A 12,851-nucleotide genomic window follows, 5' to 3' on the forward strand; every position below is an offset into this window, starting at 1 on the left:
GTACTGTGACAGATGGTGACTGTACTTATCGTGACGAGCACCAAATAATGTACAGAACTGCTGAGTCATTATGTTGTATGCGTGAAATCTAACACTATGTTAGTTATACTTTAATAAATAATAAATGACTTAACGAGCCAAACTCGTAGAAACAGAGTGGTAGCTGCCAGGGCTGGGTGGTGGAGAAAATGAGATGTTTGGTCAAAGGGTGCAAACTTCCAGTTACGAGATGAGTAAGTACAGCATAGTGGCTATTGCTAGTAGTCCTACATTAGAGTTGAAATTTGCTAAGACAGTACATCTGAAATGTTCTCTCCACCAAAAAACTGGTAATTATGTGAGGTGATGAAATGTTAACTTTATCTTGATCATCATTTCACACGTACGTGCATCGAATCGTCACACTGTACACCTTAAATTTACACAATGTTAGGTCAAATTTTATTTTTTTAATATATAAATAAAAACACCCCTCCTCCTAATTACTAAAGGAATCCCCCGGCTGATGCTCTCCACCCCTGTCCCCTTTCTCCACCCTGAAGGCTACAACAGATGAGCACATCCTTCTCTTCACCAGTCTCCTCTTTGGGGAGTACAGATTTCACATCTGAGAGTGGGGACAGTCCACCTCGCCATCACAATAGCCACAAGAACTCCCTTTGCTGATTCCTCTTGCATAAAGGCTGAATTTCTCTTTGGCCAAGCTGTTATTTTGGAGTACAGGTGAGTTGTACACAAAACTTAATATGAGACCTGACTCATTTATACTTATTGGACTCGTATGAAAACAAAAACAAGTTACAGGCGTAAAGAAAATTATGCCTGGCCATTGTCTACTGAATTTAAAAAAAATTTTTTTTCAACGTTTATTTATTTTTGGGACAGAGAGAGACAGAGCATGAACGGGGGAGGGGCAGAGAGAGAGGGAGACACAGAATCGGAAACAGGCTCCAGGCTCCGAGCCATCAGCCCAGAGCCTGACGCGGGGCTCGAACTCACAGACCGCAAGATCGTGACCTGGCTGAAGTCGGAGGCTTAACCGACTGCGCCACCCAGGCGCCCCATGAATTTTTTAAAGTTTACTTATTTATTGTGACAGAGAGAGGAGAGAGCAGGTGGGGGAGGAGCAGAGAGAGAGGGAGAGAAAAAGAATCCCAAGCAGGCTCTGCATGGCCTGACGCAGGGCTCAAACTCACAAACCCTGAGATCATGACCTGAACCAAAGTCAGATGCTCAACTGACTGAACCACCCAAGGCGCCCCCTGAATTTTTAAAAAAGTTTTATACTAAACCAAAAACATAGTGAAGTTCCAACTCTCAAGTTTTTGTTCAACCACTTCCCTACTTGAAAAATACTGACCCTAAAAATAAAGTTCCCTGAACTTTGTCCTTCTCCTGAGAATTGACAATTTGCAAATAAATCAACCACTATATCCTGCTTTGCTATAGTGAATACCATCTAAAACATTTAATGGCATCCAAAAACTTTGCCAATCAGATAACTGAAAGAATATACCAAGTAAGGATAAATTTAAGCATTAGTTTTTTCAAGTTCAGTTTATCTTGAATTTTAAGATATTTACACAATCATGCTTTCTACTACGTATCCATCGAGTACTTAGCATATTCTTAGTTTCGGTGTGCACACATTACAGAGTTGTACAGCAAGTGGGGATGGAGTAGCATGAAGGGACAGAGCAGGATAATGGCAGCAGTTAGGGAAGAATTGCATGCATCTTTCCAAGGTCTTCCATTTCTAACTTACTTTACAATTGCCCCAAACCCTCAACGTCAAAGAGGACTTGCTGTATGACTCCATTTATATGTAGTTCAAGAACAGGCAAAACTAATCAGTGAACGTAGAAACAGGTAATATTTTTCTTTTTTTTTTTTCCCAACGTTTTATTTTTTATTTTTGGGACAGAGAGAGACAGAGCACAAACGGGGGAGGGGCAGAGAGAGAAGGAGACACAGAATCGGAAACAGGCTCCAGGCTCTGAGCCATCAGCCCAGAGCCCGACGCGGGGCTCGAACTCACGGACCGCAAGATCGTGACCTGGCTGAAGTCGGATGCTTAACCGACTGTGCCACCCAGGCGCCCCGAAACAGGTAATATTAATCAGCCTCTTGGAAGCAGGGTGAGAATGACTGGGAAGGAGCATAAGAGAACCTTCCAGGGTGAAGAAAATGTTCTCTACTCTGATGGCGTGTTAATGTATTTGTCACTGTATTTGTCAAAACTCTTCAAACCGCACATTTAGAATCTGTGCATTCCAACATATGCAAATTAACCCTACGTTCTTAAGGAAAAAAAAGTAGTTACTTCCTTTCCACAAAGAGGTCTGTCAAAGAAGTGACAACTCTGCTTTCAGTCATTCAAGAGACTAGATCTGATGATCACTGCATTTTTTTGTTACTGGTTTTTTGTAAACCAGTCCACTCATTGTCATTGCTTCATGTATACAGCCTAATCCCTGGAATCATGTTAGGTTACATGGCAAAGTGGAATTAAGGTTGCTAATCACTGATCTTAAAATAGAGAGATAATCCTAGATTATCTGGGTAGGCCCAACTCAATTACAAGGGTCCTTAAAATATGGAAATGAGGCAGAAGAGTTAAAACCAGAGAGAGGTCAGCGTGTGAAAACCTGGCCCAATACTGTTCCCTTTGAAGACAGAGGAAGGGGTCCTAAGCCAAGAAATGCAGGTGGTCTCTGGATGCTAGAAAGAGACAAGGTAACAGGTACTCCCTCAGAACCTCCAGAAGCAGCCTACAAACACCTTGGTTTCAAACCAGTGGGACCCATTTTGTACCTCTAACCTCCACAGCTGTAATAAATTTGTGTGGTTTTAAGTCATTAGGCTGGTGGTAATTTGTTACAACATCCATAGGAAACTAATCCATAGGATGGAATGAAAAAAAAGCAATGACCTGATTCAGAGTCATTATGATTTATACAACTTAAAAGCCAAATTTCTTTACATCTCAGTTTTCTCATTTATGAAACAGGGAAACTATGTTCTCTGCATCTTACAAAGATGCCTATATAATTTACTTGAAAATATAGAGGGTATCCCCTGACCCCCACCCCACGTGCTGCCTGTGTCCAGATTCTCCCTCCTGCCCCTCCAATGAAATAAAGCCTCCTACCCCCCAAAAAACAGAGTATATGTAAATATGTTTTTATCAACTATAAAATGTCTACAGATGTGAACTAGTAAATATTACACAAGATCAATATTAACAAGGTAACCCTCATGCTGGGATATAAAGATATATTCACTATGTTGTATATACATATACAATTAAGAGTTCTATAAACAAGGCTTCGTTGATATTTATTGAACTATGTATTCCTGAAAGTTTTAAGTCAAAAAAAATCATTTAAATTTCTAAGAAATCTCTTCAATGGTAAATAAATAAATAAATAAATAAATAAATAAATAAATAAAGTTAGCTCTGCACCCAACATGGGGCTTCAACTCATGACCCCAAGATCAAAAGGTGCATGCCCAGGGCTCCTGGGTGGCTCAGTCAGTTGAGCATACAACTTCAGCTCAGGTCAGGATCTCTTGGTTCAAGGATTCAAGTCCCTAGTTGGGTTCTATGCTGACAGCTCAGAACCTGGAGCCTGCTTTGGATTTTGTATCTCCCTCTCTGCCCCTCCCCTGCTCATCCTCTGTTTCTGTCTCTCTCAAAAATAAATAAACATTAAAAAAAATTTTTTAAACAGTTGCATGCTCTACTGACTAAGCCAGCCAGGTGCCCCTTCAACGGTAAAATTAAAAAACATTTTTTAAAAGTTTATTCACTCAGGGAGAGAAAGTGCAGGGGGTGGGGAGAGGGAGAGAGAGGGGGAGGGGGGGAAAAGAGAGGGAGGGGGGGAGGAGAAATCCCAAGCAGGTGCCACACTGTCATCACAAAGCCCAACGCAGGGCTTGAACTCATGAACCACGACATCACGATCTGAGCGGAAGTCAGAAGCCCAACCCACTGAACCACCCAGGCGCCCCTCAATGGTAAAATTTTAAAAGAACTAAGTCTTCTACTACATACTTCTCATTCCATAAAGAACACATCACATAGCAATTTATAAGGATACTATACATATAATAAATTATTAGAATAGAGAATTTAATATTTATAGAATTATGTCACTTAGAGTTATGGTCAATTTTACATCACCTTTAATAAAACAGAAGAGGAATGATCTGGATAAATACCATTCACACAATTTTTGAAAAATTAGTTATTACCTTTGGACTTCTCTCATTGTACTGCCACAATACATATTCTCCCTCTTCCTTCCATTCTTCATTACTTTTAAAGAGTTTAAATGTTCCCAAATAATGGGACAGACACAAATGGGGGCCTATATAATTTAAATCCCTATGAAACTAGCTCTAATATATCTAAGATAGCTAAAAATCACTCCCCAAAATCTTGCCATTACTAAAGGCCCTTCCTTCTTCACTTATAGGAAACGAGAGCTTAGCATTTTAATGATTTAAATTCATAACCCTGTGCCATTAGAATTGACACAATAAATCTAATTCATAAAAATTTAAGTCAATAACCTGAGAGGAAATATTTAAAACATATAAACAACCCAAAACTAATTTGTAGAATATATAATGAACTACAAATCAATATAAATAAAATAGATGACAACAGAAAAATGAACAAAGTCAATGAGTAGGCAATTCAAAAAAGAAATATACATGGCGAATAATATATGGAAAAATGCTCATTTTCACTAGCAATCAGGAAATGCACATCAAAAGTTTTCATCAACTGAAATGAAGGAAAAATAGCACCTAATACCAGAAAAGCTATGGAAAATTTAGTATTGTCATATATGGTACAAAGCAGATTACTAATGCCTCTGAGAAGGAGTTTCAATATTTATTAAAAATTAGAGTGTGTATACCATTCAATCAGAAAATTCTACTTCTAGGTGTCTGTCTGGTCTTTGTTCCTAGGTTCCTGGCACAGAGCTTCTGAAACTCTTGGAATTTCCCGAGTGATAAGAATGTCTTCACTATTCACAAGCCCCCTCGGTGACATGTGACTTCATGCTGAGACAATTCAGAATGGGGGCTAGTCACCAGAAAGACCAACCCTGTGAGTGAAGGCGTGAGGGGCAATGAGCCAGGCAACCTCTAGGGAGGAAAGAGGGTCAGAGATTAAGCTAATCATATGGCCAATATTTAACCAACCGTATCTACGTAATAAAACCCAAATAAAAAGGGACACCTGGTTTGGGGGAGCTTTCTCGTTTGTGAACACACAGTTGTGGTAGGAGGGTAAGGAGAAAGCAGGAAAGCACTGTGTTCACGATCCTCCCAGACCTCACACCGTGTCTCTTCATTTGGCTGCTCCTACTTTATATCCTTTATAATAAAACTATAGTCCCATGTATAGCATTTTCCTGAGTACCATGAGTTATTCTAGTGAATTCCCAAACCTGAACAGTCATGGGACCTTCCCCTGCCACCCCAGTTCCTCCAAATTTGTAGTCAGCTGATCAGAAGTACAGATGGCCTGGGAACCCCAAAAGGTAACTGAATCTGAAGTGAGGGCAGTCTTCAGACAGTGCCCTTAAACCTGGAGTCTGACATTAATTCCAGAGGGTTGATGTCTGAGAAAGATCCATACATGTGCACATATTCATAAAGGTGTTTTTTACAACACTGGTGAAGTGTAAACGTCCTAAATGCTTACCGACAGAAGAAGGGTTAAACTACAGTATATATGCAGATTATGGAATAGTAAGTATGCGGCAGTTACAGAAGAGTTACACTCCTATGTCCTCCCACATAAAAAGTTCCTAAACCCATTAAAGAGAAAAAAACAGGTTTCAGAAGATAGTACGCCCCCGCCGGTCTTGTCAATAAGCTCGATCACAAAATTTCATACAAATGAAACCGTTTTTCTCCAAGTATGTGAATCAATTTACCAAAAAGTTAGGAAGTACACATACAAAACAATCATAATAGTGACATCTGGGGAGTGAATGCATCACCAGGGGAGTGAAAGTGACTTTCATTTTATCTGAACTGTCAAAATTTCATAAAAATGGATTCAGATGTCTTAGGCAATTAAAAAAAAAAAGAGGACTTCCAGTTAAAGACAATTGCCTGAACATATTTACCAGCCTCTGCTCAGTTCAAACATCCTACTAAAATCTGTAAGAATGTATTTTTTTCAAGGAAATAAGCCTATAAAAGATAGAGGGGATAAAAGGGTTATCGTTAGACTACAGAAAGAAACGCAGTGGCAACTTTCATCCCAGAACTAGGAAAGCAGAAAAGCAACCAGATTTACAGCAGGCACATGAAGTGGCAGGCGCCAGAAAAGGACTACAAAGAGAGTTACTCCGAGTCTCTTTCCAGTTGTCCTCCCTGACTTGCAGCAACTAGGCAGCTATCCCACCCCAACCCTGGCATTAGACTGGAGGTTTGTTATTTGGAGGGAGAAAAGTTTCTGGACTTGGGGACAACAGGAATAGTGACAGGCAGAGGTCCCTACTGATAACGAATATGAAAATTAAGTGGAAAGTACCACACTGAGTGTTAACAGTCCCGACTTTCTTCTCCTCCGCTCCTAGAATAGAGGTATAAAAAAGTGCATCCTCCAGGCCAAAAAGAGAGAAAGAGAGAGAGAGAGAGAGAGAGAGAGAGAGAGAGAGAGAGAGAAGCCACTCTGGAAAATATGACCAATTCAAGAGAAAAAGACACTAATTCTTAGGAATTTCTTAATTCCTAAGAAAAAGGGCACAGACAGATAACCCTAGGTGTTCAGACAGCTTCCAATCAGCTTTTTAGTGCTTTAAAAATGAGTGAATAACCAACCAACGATCACCAAACATTTGAAGAAAGAACCTAATGAAAGACTGAAGTCAAACAGAAAAAGCAACTGGGAAGAAACTGAGTAATTGGGAGGGTAAAAAAAAAGCATATGCATACACACAAACACATGTCATTAATAGTCTTAGGAAAAGATCTTGTACCCACAAAACACAAACAAAATGTATGAAAAAATTCACAATAAAAAACTCTCGGAAATTTTAAAAGATTACAGAAACAGACAAAAATCAACTAAAGGATTAGAAGATAAAAGCTGGGGGGAAAAATCCCCCCTAAAGAACAAAAAGATATAAAAAAGATAAAGCAAAGGATCACTCTATATCCAACACTGAAATAATGAGAAAAGAAAATGGTGGAAGAAATAATCACAGAAATAATTTTTAAAAACTACCCAAAATGAAAGACCAGAGTTAGCAGATTGAAAGGACCTACCAAATATGCAGTGCATGAACACAGAACCATTCCAACACATGTAATATCGTCTTCCCACTTAATGCTATTTTGCACTGTGTTTCTATCATTTGCCACTGAAAAAGTCTTAAGACTCTATGACCACAATGCAACGCTTCTAGAGAACACTAGAAATAACAAAAGGGCAGTAAGAACAACATTAAATTTCCCACCAAAACATGTTAAAGCCACACTTTAACTCCTCGCTAAAAGAAAAAAAAATCTAAATGTAGTGAACAAAGGGCACCTGGGTGGCTCAGTCAGTTAAGCGACCAACTCTTGATTTTGGCTCAGGTCACGATCTCATCGTTCATGAGATTGAATCTGCATCAGGCTCCGCGCTGACAGCACAGAACCTGCTTGGGATTCTCTCTCTCCCTCTCTGTGCCATTATCCCTTGTGCCATTATACCTTGCTTGAAGAAGCAGCCCTTTCCAAAGGGCAATTCAGCAATAAACATCAAATGCCTTGAACAAATGCATACCTTTGGTTCAAACAATGCCACATCTCTGATAAATTTTTAAGAAGTGACTGGAGAAACAGAAAACATTTGTGAGTCAGGGTTCTGACAGCAATAGTACACGGTGACAGCGCCCACTGCAAACAAACTGTATAAAACCCCAGCTCCCCTCTCACTCTCCCTCCTTCGCATATCTGGTTGGTAAGAACAGGAAGGACATCAAGAATCTGGCCAGTCCACACCGCCTCCAGCACTACCACCCTGGCCCAAGCCCCTGTTATCTGCTGCCCTGATTTTTTTAACTCCTTACCTGAGTCTTGCCCTCCAGCATCCACTCTCACATCGTGGCGGAGTAATCCTCTAAAGCCCAAGTATGAGGAGAGGGGGGCACTGGGGGACCCAGTCAGTTAGGCTTAGGCATCTGACTTCAGCTCAGGTCATGATCTCATGGTTTGAGTTCAAGCCCTGTGTCACTCTTGCTGCTGTTAGCGCAGAGCCTGCTTCAGATTCTGTCTCCCTCTTTCTTTGCCTCTCCCCTGTGCGTGCGTGTGTCCTCGCTCTCAAAAATAAACATAAAAAAAATTTTTTTTAAGCCCAAGTCCAGTTATGTCAATCTTCTGCTCAAAAAACTCTCAAATGCCTCCCCATCTCTCCCTAAAACAAAAGTCAAAACACCAGGTCAGTGGTTACAAGACATTTTAGGATTCTGTCCTACCCAACCCCTCTCTGCTCTCACCTACAACCCTCTGCACTCCAAATATACTGGTTTCACAGCTGTTCCCAGGACACATCAGGTACATTCATTTCTCAGGGCCTTTCTAGAAATTGTTCCTTCTGCCTGGGTATGCTTTTCTCCTAGAGATCCTTCATGGCTTGCTCCCTCCCCTTGGTTTGAATGTCAACCTTGTCAGTGAGGTGATCTCCAAAACATTATTTAAAACAGGGGCAAGCCTCCACCCCACAATCTCTATCCACCTTCCCACTCCATTTTTCCCCATTGCATTCAACACCCTCTGACACACTATGTTTTTACTTGTTTACGGTCTCCCTAGAGTAGAAAATAAGGTACCTGAAAGCAGGGACATGTGTTTTATTTCTTCACTTCTGTATCCCTAGGACAGTGAATGGCAAAATAAGTTCTCATTAAATGTTTATGGATTGAATTTTGGAACCCTGAGCAGTCATTAAAAACCACGTTATAAAAAATTCATGAAGTGGAAACAGGGTGTTATCAAAGAATATCAAAGCCATATATCAAAGAAGAAATCACAAGAGAAATTAAGCAATATTTTTAACTCCAAGGTAAAACCACTTCACAATTTGCGGGATTCACCTAAAGCAACTCTCAGAGGGAAATGTGTAGCCTTACAATCTTACATTAGAACATGAGAAAAGTTTAAAATGAAAAGTATAGAATGAATGTTCCAAAAACATGTATATGAAAAAGTAGACATCGACATTTTCTTCTAGTTATTTCTGGTGGCAAGATTACAAGTGATTTGCTATTTCTTTTGTGTGTTTTTCAGTATTTTCTGATTTTTTCTAATCAATATTGTTTTTATAATAAAAAAATATTTCAATCAACTTCTTTTCCTTGGGTTCAATTCTAATGGCTGTTCTCCTACTCTGCTTGTCTCTTAAAATTCTTGTTCCCCAGGCCTCCATGCTTGCTCCTCAATTTATATTCATCCCATAGTAATTTTGTCCATTTTTTGGCTTCACTTACAATCTGCTGATTATTTCTCAAGTTTTTGTAATGTTCTACATTAGTGACGTTCCAACTGCTTAAAGGATACTTCTAAATGGAACTCCTATAACCATGCAAAATTTAAGCAGGCCTAAAAGAACTAATCATTTCCTAAAATTTCTTCTTTCCTTTTTTAATATTGGTTAATGACATCACTATGCATCCAGGCTCTCAATCCTATTGGTTCTACCTTAGAAATCTTAATCAAATCCAACTTTTCTTCTCCTTCACCAATGCCATAATTTCAATTTAGGCATCTTCCACCAATTATAGTCTAAAAGAGTCCTAGCCTGGGGCACGTGGGTGGCTCAGTTCAGCTTTCGACTCTTGATTTCAGCTCAGGTCACGATCCCAGGTAGTGAGATGGGAGTCCTGGGTTGGGCTCTGAGCTGAGTGAGGAGGCTGCTTAAGATTCTCTCTCTCTCCCCCCCCTCCCCACCTTGTCTGTTCACACGCTCTCTGAAATAAAAAAAATTTAAAGCAAGAGTCCTCCTAGCTTATCTTCCTGCTACCTCTCCCCTCCTAACAACCAACTTAATCATGATTAGCAATGTCATAAACAGTGTCACAGACTGCACACTGCAGTACTCAGGAAGGTTGCCATCCATATCAACTATGTTGCTACTTTAAAACTTGGTTGGTTAGGTAAAGCAAAGGCACAGACAGCACTATAAAATCCTTCAACAAATGGTCCAAACTGAGTTTTCCAGCTTCATGCTCTCATCAGTCCTCCTTACACACTACAATCCAAACCTTTCAGTGTACCCTATCAAAATCCAAGGCTTTTGTGGATTCTTTAGTCTATAGCGTCTCCCCTGCATACAACTTCTAAACCTTTCAAAATACAGTTCAGGTGTTACCTTCCTCTGTGAAGTATTCCTTACCTGAGACAATATACCTTACAAAGCATTTTGTAATAGTCTTATTATGGCACTTGTTACAATATATAATAATCTCAAATTCAACTGGGACCTGAGCAAGCACAAGAGAGGCCAGGTTTGTACCCCTGACAACTACAATGCCAGCCCTTAAAAAGAAAAAAGAAAAAAATTATGTTTACTAAAGCAACATTTACCACATTATTACAACTTTTCTAAAGTAAATAAAAAATGAATTTAAAAATAAAGTTAGAACAGTTCCATCTTTAACTGGCCAAACGAAGTCTATAACCAAAGGTGGTTACACTTTACGATGGTCACATATGATCTCTGCCTTCTGAAATTTACACCTGTCATTCCCTCCCCTTGAGTCTGAGCAGGGCCTATGACTTCTAACCAGTGGAAGCAGTAAAGCAACGGGCTATGTGTGATTACACGCACGTATTTACGTAAGAGTATAGCATCAGTTCATCTTGCTAGACTTTCTCCTTTGCTGGCTTTGAAGAAGCAAGCTGCCATGAGCTTAGCAACCATGAGGAAATCAATTTTACCAACCAGAGGGGGCTTGAAAGTAGATGCTATCCCAGTCGAGTCTTGGAAAAACAACCCAGTCCTAGCATACCTTTATTGCAGTCTTGCAAAAGAACCACGCTAAATTGAACCCAGATTCCTGACCTATAGAAACCGTGAGATAATAAATATGCATTGTTTTGGTCAGCAAAATTTACAGTAATTTGGGGCATCTGGTTGGCTCAGCCAGTTAAGCACCCGACCCTTGATTTTGGCTCAGGTCATGATCCCAGGATCGAGGGATCAAGCCCTTCTTTGTCAGGCTCTGCATTGAGTGTGGAGCCTGTTTTATCTCCCTCCCTCTGCCCCCTCTCCCCTGCTTGCACTCTAAAATTTAAAAAAAAGGGGGGGGGTTCCTGGGGGCTCAGTTGGTTGAGTGTCCAACTTCAACTCAGGTCATGATCTCGCGGTTCATGGGTTCGAGCCCCACGTTGGGCTCTGTACTGACAGCCTGAGCCTGGAGCCTGCTTCTGATTCTGTGTCTTCCTCTCTCTCTGCCCCTCCCATGCTTGCACTCTGTCTCTAAAATATAAAAAAATGTAAAAAAAAAAAAAAAAAAAAAATTATAGTAATTTGTTAATAAGGAGAATGGAAAACATATAATGAGAACCTAAGGTATTTCTGAACCCTTTGTTGTTTACACAAAAGACATGTTTTCCCCAATTTCTAAACACTTGAACAAGTACAGAACAAATTTAAATCATCAGTTAATACCAGTCAAGTGCATGCATAATTAAAACATTTAATTTTTAAATTAAAATACTTTGCTACATAAAACTTTGCCTGTATTTTTTTTTAACCAACTTACTAATATACCCAATTGTACACATACCCAGTATATGCAATAAGTATATTAAGGCAATTCTCCTTATAAACACAGAATAAATAATCAATACTTTAAAAGCTAGTATCTAGGGGAGCCTGGGTGGCTCAGTCAGTTAAGCGTACAACTTTAGCTCAGGTCATAATCTCATGGTTCGTGAGTTCAAGTCTTGCATCGGCCTCTGCTGTCAGCACAGAGCCTGTGTGGGATTCTCTATCCCCCTCTCTCTCTGGCCCTCCCCCCTCCCAAAAATAAACATTAAAAAAAGCTGGTATCTAATGACACTGGTAACCAAAAAACAAATAAGAACCCATTTACTAGTTACCAGGCAAAGCAATCAAATTGGAGGGGGCTGGGGACTTGCTGGAGGCACCATCCTTAGTGAAACAACTGTCTTTGCAGCCAGCAAAGCATCGGAGGTACTTAGGTCAGATAGCTTTCCTATCAGATGATGCCCGGTGCAACACAAACCACCCCTCCCTCCAGCCCATCTTCTACCCTGCAGTCAAGAGAAGTTTCCAGGGGAAAAAGTAATAAAATAAAGCTGGAGGTAGAAGAGAGGAGGGAAAAAAAGAACTGTCAAAATATTCCCGTGCTCCCTTCGGCAGTCCCTATACTAAAACTGGAATGATACAGACAAGATTAGCATGGCCCCTGCACAAGGATGACACTCAAAATATTCCCAATGCAGAAACTTCTAGGTCAGAGTCCACACTTTAGCAAAGCATACAATGCAAGGTATCTTCTACGGTGTTTAAAGACACGTGGGATTACAAGTGAGAAACACTGGGCCACCTGGGTGGCTTAGTAGATTCAGCCTCCAACTCTTGATTTCTTAGGCTCAGGACATGATCTCACATGGTTTATGAGATCGAGCCCTACAAGTCAGGTTCTGCACAGACAGTGCCCAGCCTGTTTGGGATTCTCTCTCCCTCTCTCTGCCCCTCCCCCACTCATGCTTTCTCGAAAACATTGTAAAAAAGAAATCCTTAAAAAAAAAAGGTGAAAAAACATATTAACCACCAGAGTTCTTGTTCTTTTGAGAAGTGACAG

General features: G+C 40.2%; 1 non-coding gene across 1 annotated transcript; it reads left to right on the forward strand.

The window, feature by feature from the left end:
* Nucleotides 1-12,390: 12,390 nt before the first annotated feature.
* On the forward strand, nt 12,391-12,498 carry LOC121029061 (U6 spliceosomal RNA). The gene has a single exon (XR_005789567.1). It is a non-coding gene; the product is annotated as a U6 spliceosomal RNA (small nuclear RNA).
* Nucleotides 12,499-12,851: the final 353 nt, after the last annotated feature.

Source organism: Herpailurus yagouaroundi, unplaced genomic scaffold (assembly GCF_014898765.1).
Source record: "Herpailurus yagouaroundi ecotype Mexico unplaced genomic scaffold, PumYag 100, whole genome shotgun sequence".
In the NCBI taxonomy this organism is placed as follows: Eukaryota; Metazoa; Chordata; class Mammalia; order Carnivora; family Felidae; genus Herpailurus; species Herpailurus yagouaroundi.